Below are 9,338 nucleotides of genomic sequence, written 5' to 3'. Positions count from 1 at the left end.
CTTTTAAAATGCTTTAAGCCAATTATACTTTTTTTAAAAAATAAATTTATTTTGGCTGTGCTGGGTTTTCGTTGCTGTGTGCGGACGTTCTCTAGTTGCGGCAAGCGGGGGCTACTCTTCGTTGCTATGCGTGGGCTACTTATTGTCGTGGCTTGTTGCAGAGCACAGACTCTAGGCGCACGTGATTCAGTAGTTGTGGCACACAGGCTCAGTAGTTGTGACACATAGGCTTAGTTGCTCTGCAGCATGTGGGATCTTCCCAGGCCAGGGGTCGAACCCGTGTCCCCTGCATTGGCAGGCAGATTCTTAACCACTGTGCCACCAGGGAAGCCCAAGCCAATTTTACTTAACAAAGCCTTTTAAAAACACAATTACGTTCTGGCATGCCCAAGACCACCCTCAGATTCTATAGAAGAACTCACAGAAGCTGTTAAATTAAAGGGCTACGGATGATTACAGTGAAAGGATACAGGTGAAAATCAGCAAAGGAAGATGGTGCAATAGGACTGTCCAGGAGAGACCATATTGCCATTTCCAGTTATTTGCCCCCTGGCTTAAAAGTCTCACAGCATCCATATGTGACAACACGCTAAACAGGAAACCCATATAAGCCTTGATATTGTCCAGTTTTTTGAGTATATATAATAGAACAAGGGGCACCTGTTTGGCTGACCTTAGTTACTGTCTAGCTTCTCCATATGTCAAACTGATACAGAGAGACCTAAGTACCCTCTGCCCCCCCCCAGCCATAAATTACAGTATTAGCATAAACTGCCTGACATGGCCCAAAACCCCAAGTAAATAGACACTCCTATTAGGCCAAATGTTTCAAGGGTTTAGAGGTTATCACCGAGGAGTTAGGCGAGTAAGTGCCAAACATTTCTTCGGATTGAGTAGAGATTGGACAACTCAGGCCTGTGATGTAGTTGTTTATACTGGTCAAGTGAGAATAGTCAAAACTTACATTCTTCCTGTTTTATTGCATTTTACTCTTTTCTGTGTTCTTAAGGTTATTTATGGGCATCTGTATAATGGAAATAGAGTAGAAAGGTGTGCTTACTGCACGTCTTCCCAGGTCCACGTTGGATGACCTTGAAATGTGCCCCACAGGGTTAACAGAAGCCAATAACTAAAAATTTTGAGCTCGGCATACAGAACCATATATAAGGGAACAGCATTATTAAAACTCCTCTGCTTGTAAACTACCTTCAGTGATTAAGCTCTTTGGTGGTTCCCCCCACACCCTTTAGCTGCATAGGCTCCAAGCTTCACATGGCCCAGGTAATAATCACAAGACTCCTTAATCACCCGTGTAGGTAACACCTCTGACCTAGTGGTCACTGTAGTAAAGGGGGCACAAGTTGTTTCTTAGGAAACTTGGAGTCAGCTCTTGTCCAGTTTGAGCTGGTTGAGACTGATTGGAACCACCAACACCTAATACTTGGCCTGCACAGGTGTCCAGTGAATGACCCTTTGACATCAGATGGCCAAAAACTCCACGCTCAGATCATGCAAAGTGCCTCCATTTCTGAAAATGCATCCTATGATGAAGCCTATGATGCAGATACACCTGCACACATTGACTACCTCACCATTTCTCTTCCTCTGATTGCCTGTCCCCACGCCTAAGACCACCATGCCTTTTTATTCCCTAAATATCTGAAGCACCTTGCCTCTGCTCAAAATTGGAGTATTTATACCATGAAATTGGCAAACATAATAAGGCTCAATTGGTTGTTTTATTAACTGTCTAGAACTTAAAAGTAATTGAGAAAGTTAATAATGAGGACTAAATGTTGTGAATAGCAGAAACACTTATTCCACCCAACAAAGTCACTGAAGAAAAGTGAAGTTACAACACATTTGTCTTCTCAGTTAATAAATAAAAGAACAGGCAGGCATTTATCAAAGAAGACATACACCTGGCAAATAAACACAATAAAATTGTTCAACATTATGAATTAGGGAAATGCAATCAGACTATACTACACACTTTAAAACAGGCAATATTTTAGCTACTGACCATACTAATCAAGTACTGGTGAGGACTATAGGGGAACTGGAATGGTTCCATACTGTTGATGGGAATGCATTAAGGGTACAGTCATTCATTTTAGAATGTGAAACCATACATTCATATGAAGAATTTTATGCACATGTTGATAGTAAGCTTATTTGTGGTGGCCAAAACTGGAAACAAACCACAAGACCCCTTTTGAAGAAAATGAACTATTCACACCTGCAACTTAGATGATTCTCAAAATAATTATGCATCATGAAAGAAAAAAACAAATACTAAAGTGAACATTAAGATGGCAATGATATTAACAGTCTAGAAAACACTAATTGAGTGGGGGGAAAAGTAAATCAATTGTAGTTGCCAGGGAGTCCTGGGAGACATGTCAGAAGGTAGATATTGGTGTTGGATGTTTGTTATTATGATGATGGATCCATGGCTTTACAAGTATGAAAACTTACCAAACTGTACATTTTAGGTATGTTCATTTTAATGCATACCAACTATATAGCTCAATTAAGTTTTGTTTTTGTTTTTTTGCGGTACGCGGGCCTCTCACTGCCGTGGCCTCTCCCGTTGTGGAGCAACAGGCTCCGGATGCGCAGGCTCAGCGGCCATGGCTCACGGGCCCAGCCGCTCTGCAGCATGTGGGATCTTCCTGGACCAGGGCACAAACCTGTATCCCCCGCATCGGCAGGCGGACTCTCAACCACCGCGTCACCAGGGAAGCCCAATTAAGTTTTAATAGAAATTGGCTTCACATAAAAATCTGAATCTTTTCTGTGGAACTCTGCCAACCACACCTTAACCCCACCCCCTCTCCTTGTCCTTGGGAGGGATTCTATTGCAGTAGCAATGAAGACAGGTGAGCAATGAAAGGTGTTTCCACTTGAGTTAACCAGGGCCTCTGCCTGGGTCCTAAAAATCACGTGCCTGGACTACACGACTTCCACTCTCATGTAGCTCCCTAATCACTGGTTGTTCTCGTGACTATCCTCATCTCAGCATGACCTCTGAACCCACCAAAAATTATGACATCCAGGACTCAACATTAGTCCCACAGAGCCCTGCAGTCTACCCTAGGAGGCCTTGGAAAACAATGCAAATTAGACCACAACTGGAGTGAACACTATTCTCTGCCATGATTCTATCCCCACTGAGGTATACAAAGTTTGCAACACTCACAAAACCTGTTCCTTTTCATCCTGACAGTCCAATATGGTTCTCAACATCAGTCTAACAGTGAACAAACCCCAAGATGAAAGGGGGCTTAAATAATAGTCTTTATTATGGCACAGAGCAGAGCAAACATTTTCCAAAAAGGGTGACCTGGAGCTAGAAAAATCCATTGTGAGCATGACATGAGACAATGCCGCCAAAGAAGGTAAACCTCTGTGAGCCACCAGCAGAATCCAACCTGGATCCCCATGGTCAAAGCTGGTTAGGTCCTGTCTTAGCCAGTTGATGGAAGAGAATAACAAAACCCAAGTGCTCAGGCTATTCATGCTTTGCTCCAGGGGACAGGACAGCACAAAAGTCTACCTACCCTGACCACAGTAAGGTGACTGATGCCCAGGATGGGGATCTGCCACTTGGAAGAGGTAAGAAACTCACAGTGACATTAAGTCTGGAAAGGGCTGTGGGCAGGTTAGGAAGTACAGCATGGTTACTGAAAAGCTTCCTATGAACCTGGTATTCATAGGCAATCTGCACACAAGGGCTGTTCAGATGTATGGCATTCAACTTCCAGTTGATGACTCCCTCACAGAGCCTATTCAGTATGATGTATAACTAAGGAGACAGCTCATTTGCTGCTCTCCTCATTTGAAGGTCTTTTCTCCAGCATGAACTTTCTGGTGACAGATGAGGTTAGACTGTTGACTGAAAATTTTCCTACATTTGCTGTACTCATAGGGCCTATCTTGACTATGAAGTTTCTCGTTCTTAGAACAGACCTTTGACAGAAAACTTTTCCACATTTGCTGCACTTGTGAGGCCTTTCTGTGGTGTGAACATTTTGGTGTTGAGTAAGCTGGGTGCTTTGGCTAAAGAATTCTCCACATTTAGTGCACTCATGTGGTTTTTCTCTAGTGTGAACTCCGGTGCTTAATGAGAGTAGAGCTTTGGCTAAAACGTTTCCCACATTCACTGCACTCAAAAGGCTTCACTACAGTATGAATTCGCTGGTGCACAATAAGGTTGGAGCTCTGGCTAAACAACTTGCCACATTCACTGCACTTAAAAGGCCTTTCTCCAGTGTGAATTCACTGGTGCAGAACAAGTGTCAATTGGTTGCTAAAAGCTTTCCCACATTCATTGCATTCGTAAGTCCTCTCTCCAGTGCAGACTCTCTGGTGCTGAGCAAGTTTGTAGCTGTGGCAGAAGAATTTCCCACATTCACTGCACTCATAAGGCCTTTCTCCACTGTGAATTCGCTGATGCTGAACAAGTGTGGGTTTGTTGCCGAAAGGTTTCCCACATTCACTGCACTCATAAGGCCTTGTGCCCCTGTGAACTCGCCGGTGTGCAATAAGGTTGTAGTTGGAGGTAAAGAATTTTCCACATATACTGCATTTATAAGGCTGTGAGGCAGTGTGAATTCTTTGGTGCACAATAAGGCTGGAGTTTTGAGTAAAGAATTTCCCACATACACTGCACTCATAAGGCCTTTCTCCAGTGTGAATTCGCTGGTGCTGAACAGCTGTGAGTTTGTAGCTAAAAGCTTTCCCACATTCATTGCACTCATGGCCTTTCTCCAGTGTGGAGTCTCAGGTGCTGAACAAGTTTGTGTTTATAACTGAAGATTTTCCCACATTCACTGCATTCATAAGGCCATTCTCCAGTGTGGACTCGCTGGTGCTGAACAAGTGAGTTTTTGAGGCTGAAGGTTTTCTCACATTCCCTGCACTCATAAGGCCTCTTTCCAGTGTGGAAACTCTAATGCTGAGCAATTGAGTGTTTGTGGCTGAAGGTTTTCCCACATTCACTGAACTTATAGTGCCTTTGTCCATTGTTAAAGGCCTCCACACACTTGGTGTCCTTTTGTGCAGTGACCTGGTGCTGGAGAAGGCCCGAGCTACCAGGGAAATCCTTCCCAGGCTCCTGGAATGAGAAAGGCTTCTTGGTTGCATGGACTGTGCAGCTCTTCATAAACTCCTTATCCGTGTCTCTTCTAAAGAGTTTCTCTCTACTGTGTTGGTGAAATTTTACACTTGCCCCACAAAAGTTCTGGCTAGGATTTGTTCCCAGCTCTTCAGCTAAATGCACACCACCTTCTAATTCCAGACTACCTATCTCCCAGGGACAGCCCTTCTGGGTGGACAGGTTTGTCTTTGAAGTATTTATTTGTGGCACTTCTATGAATCATTTTGCTCAGAACATGTCTCCTTGACCTTTACTCCATATCAACCTGAAAGCAGAGAAATACGGATGAACTTCATACAGATTTTGGTAGAAGGGGGCAGCCCCATCACAAATATGTGTCTGATATGCCAAGGAAAAAATCCTTGGGACAGTTTTCAGGACAAGGGAGCTGGGGTCTGATTAGGAAAGGGCTTCTGTGCAGGACTGGGCCTCTCCACATCACAGAACAGGGAAGACTCACCAAGCAAAAGATCCAATGATGGTGGCAGTGCACACAGAAATGAGGTACACAGTCAATGGCTTTGGCTCCAAAACATTGTGGGGCACCAGACATGTTCCTGATGTAATTTGAACACAGCCATATCATCACTTCCTCTCCCTGATGCCAATCACTGAAGCCAAGCCCACTTTGAGCCCTTCATGCTGTGGCTGGAGTCATGTCCACTCTGTCATGTACCCAGGGTTCACCTCCCAGCTCCAGCTGGACATAACATGGGACCTAGAAAATGCAAGTCCTAAGGGAAAGACACGACAGGTGAGTGGTCAGTACTGGCCCAGGGGTACAACCAATCCCAAAACAACCTCAGGAAAGAAAAATAATATCACAAAAAGAATCTTTGAGGAGGGTCTCACAGCAACAGCCAAGTGGATCCCACAAATAGTGACCACGTTGAGTCCCAACAATTCCTGGTACAGTCAGGGCCCAGGAAATGTCAGCTGGAAGGGGGCAGAACCTGGAGCACAGAGGTGCATGCGTCTACAGAGTCAACTTAGCAGGGAGTGGCTGAGGCTAATGGAACCCACCGAACTATTTCCAAGTCTTATGACCCAGAAAACTTCAAAGCCTCTGGTACTGGGGCTACTTCTGAAAGGAGGTAGTATACACTCACCCAGCCTGGGCACCTACAGAATGTATGACAGGGAAGCAGTAATAGAGATGTGCTCACTACCTAGCTGTGAAAAAACAGACTTGCCTTTGGGAAAAATGGGGAAGGCAGAGACCTGCCCAGGATGCTGGGATAAGTGGGAGGGCCTTACCCAATGATGCAACAAGTGCAAAAGTCTCCAGCATCACGCCATGGTACAGGAGTCTCTGGGCCTCACCAAGAAGGCTCCATTCCTCCTGGGAAAAGTACACAGCCATGTCCTCAAAGGTCACAGGGCCCTGTGATGATGGGGACAGATGTGTCCATAAGCAGCCTCTTTCCCCAGGACCCCATAAGGACACCTAATCCCAGCTCATATTCACTCTAGGCTCATCTTCCTCCCCAGTTCCCTGACTTAGAGGGCAGTGGTACCTAATAATTCTTCATGCTTCCTTGATCACTAGATCCAGCCTCAGCAACAAGAGGCAGGTGGACAGATAGATGCCATCTAAGTCTGTGCTCCTGGTATGTAGGGCCCCCTCCCTCTCCTGCAAGATAACAGCCTGAGAGTCCCCAGGATAATGCCTCCCAGACACAAACACACTTAGGCCTATCCTTCTCTCTTAAGCTCCTAGTACCTCGGGCAATTACTTCACACACCTTCCCCACATGCATATAACTCACTGGATAACTCCTCATACATCAGATCCCCATCACCACAATCTGGTCCATAAAATTGGTATGTCTCCTGTCTCCTCATATACCCTTCTTCACATGGCACTCAGAAAGTGCTTGCCAATGCAACAGGATCCCGGCATACCCTAACTCTCCACTGGCAGCTCCCCAGACGTTGAAAGAAAAACCCTAAGTTCCACCAAAAAGCCTGGTGAGTGCATAGGAAGAGAAATAAGCACCAGCCTGACTTTGGTATCACTTTACCTCCATTTCTGCTTTCCCTCTGCATCAATTTCACGGCCACTCTCCCATGAAAACCTTGGCCACCTGCTGGACTTTCCCTTCCCCCTACCTTCCTGCTGATGACCACTATTTTTTCTTGTCTGTCTTTGTGAGAGCCCCCCTCTCCTCCCTTGTCACCTAATGCATCCTGAAACCTCCCCCAGCACTCTAGATCTGCATGTTCTGCTGTCCACTTGTCTCCTATACTTGGGAGCCTCTGGAACATCTGGAACTCAACTTGGCTGCAATCCAATTCCTAATAGTCTCACTGAAACGGACTCCTACCACTGACTTCCCCATCTCAGTTGATGGCACTTCCACACTTCCAGATGCACAGGGAAAAATCTTTGGAGGCATCTGTGACTGCTCCACATTAGAAAATCTGGTCAGACCCTACTTTAGAAACTTCTGCACACTGCAGCCCAGGATAGCCTCTTAAGACCTAAGATCACTTCCCCTCCTGTTCCAAAAATTCCATGTCTGCCATCACTCTCAGAACAGAAACCTACCTTCTCAGAGTACCATTCTAGGCCTGACTCTTGCCCCCTTGCTCTCTGTTCCTGCCAGACATTAACTAACACATACAAGTCATAGAGCATTCCCAACTCAATCTCATCTCCAAGCTTTTGTACATACTAATCCCTGTACCTAAGACAACCTTTCACATCTCAGTCTACTGGCTGCCAAAAATGGGAATCTCTCCATATAAGCTCTGGCCTGGACTTAGAAACCTGAGCGTAGGGCTCTCGAGGGTCTTGAGACACCAAGGCCAGGAAGAATGGCAGCAAAAGAGTTGCAGGACACGTGACACTCACCAGTGCAGGGTCCATAAGTGGTTCTGCTGAATGTGGAGTCTGTGGGATGAGCAGGGCCATGTAACGTTAATTCCCATCTGTGATACAAATAAAAAAGAATATTAATGAGTGAACCATTTACTATTTCAGGCAAGACAAATGCTCAAGAAAAAGTAAAGCATGTAAAACAGGTCAGAAAGTGTTATAGAGTTGTGCCATAAAATCATGTGGACATCTTAAGCTTTCCTGAAATGGGAAGAATGAGTACAAAGACTCTCTATGAGAGTCATGTCTGGTGTGTTTGAGCAGCATCCACGAGGTTAGTGTGACTGGAGCCTAGTGAGCCAGAAGAATAAGGGATTGTGTTGGCGAGGAAATGGTTGTGGCAGGTCATAATGCACTATTATAGTCCTAAGTCACAAATATCAAAAATTAAGTCTCATTTTATGTACAGGTCTGTTTCTGACACTTCCATTTGATTCCCTTCTTCTGTTTCTCCCCTGGCAATAATAGATTCTTCTCTTCCCATAGCTTGTAGGTGGCCCTAACAAGTGGCCAACAAGAGTTCTTATACTTCCTTTACAAATTTTAATTTGGTTATATTAAAGATTATTGTTTTATACAAAATTCCAGCTTACATAATCCATAGATTAAATTCTGATTTGAAATTATCATAACATTATACAATAGAATTCCAGGATATGTACTTTTTATATTTATCCATATTCTTTGATATATCCATGCTTTATTCCATAAACGGTCAGAGAGATTTCTGTAATTTCCTACTAGTTTTTTTTCATCCTGTGATAGAGGACAGAACTACCATTTACTTGCTTCACACTGAAAATGAATCTGTGATAAAGCGGGTGTTGGAGTAATAGTGCTTGGCCTCCAGCAGTTCAGGATAACTGGACCTCACTTCTGACTCTTCAAACTTAGGAAAAGGAGATAAGCTAGGACCTGACCTCTGTTCCATCCTCATTATAGAAAGATGGAAATATCTTCTTGAGTTCTTAACATCTTGCTAGGGATTCGAAGCATTGTAACTTTTTATCCTTACAATGATTTTCATTTCGTCCCCCTTAAAACAAAAATTTTAACAAGCTATCTTAATCATTTTCTCTTGCAACACCACCAGAGAAAGATGATTTTCCGGTAAAATAAATATTACTCGAAGAGTAAAATCACTTAGAAAAACCATCTAAGTGTGTGAATACTGTAAAACTGTACATTTATGTAACGCATAAGTGTGTATCAAAATATAAAGATGGTATAGATGAAGAATAAGTATAACAATTTCACTCAAAGAACTACGTTAAAATTAGTAAGATGGCGTAAAAC

General features: G+C 44.0%; 1 pseudogene; it reads right to left on the bottom strand.

The window, feature by feature from the left end:
* Positions 1–1,160: 1,160 nt before the first annotated feature.
* Positions 1,161–6,022, bottom strand: LOC101285648 (zinc finger protein 154-like; annotated as a pseudogene).
* Positions 6,023–9,338: the final 3,316 nt, after the last annotated feature.

Source organism: Orcinus orca, chromosome 20 (genome assembly GCF_937001465.1).
Source record: "Orcinus orca chromosome 20, mOrcOrc1.1, whole genome shotgun sequence".
Taxonomy (NCBI): domain Eukaryota; kingdom Metazoa; phylum Chordata; class Mammalia; order Artiodactyla; family Delphinidae; genus Orcinus; species Orcinus orca.
Note: the sequence above shows the minus strand (reverse complement) of the source record. Positions and strands in the feature narration are given on the sequence as shown.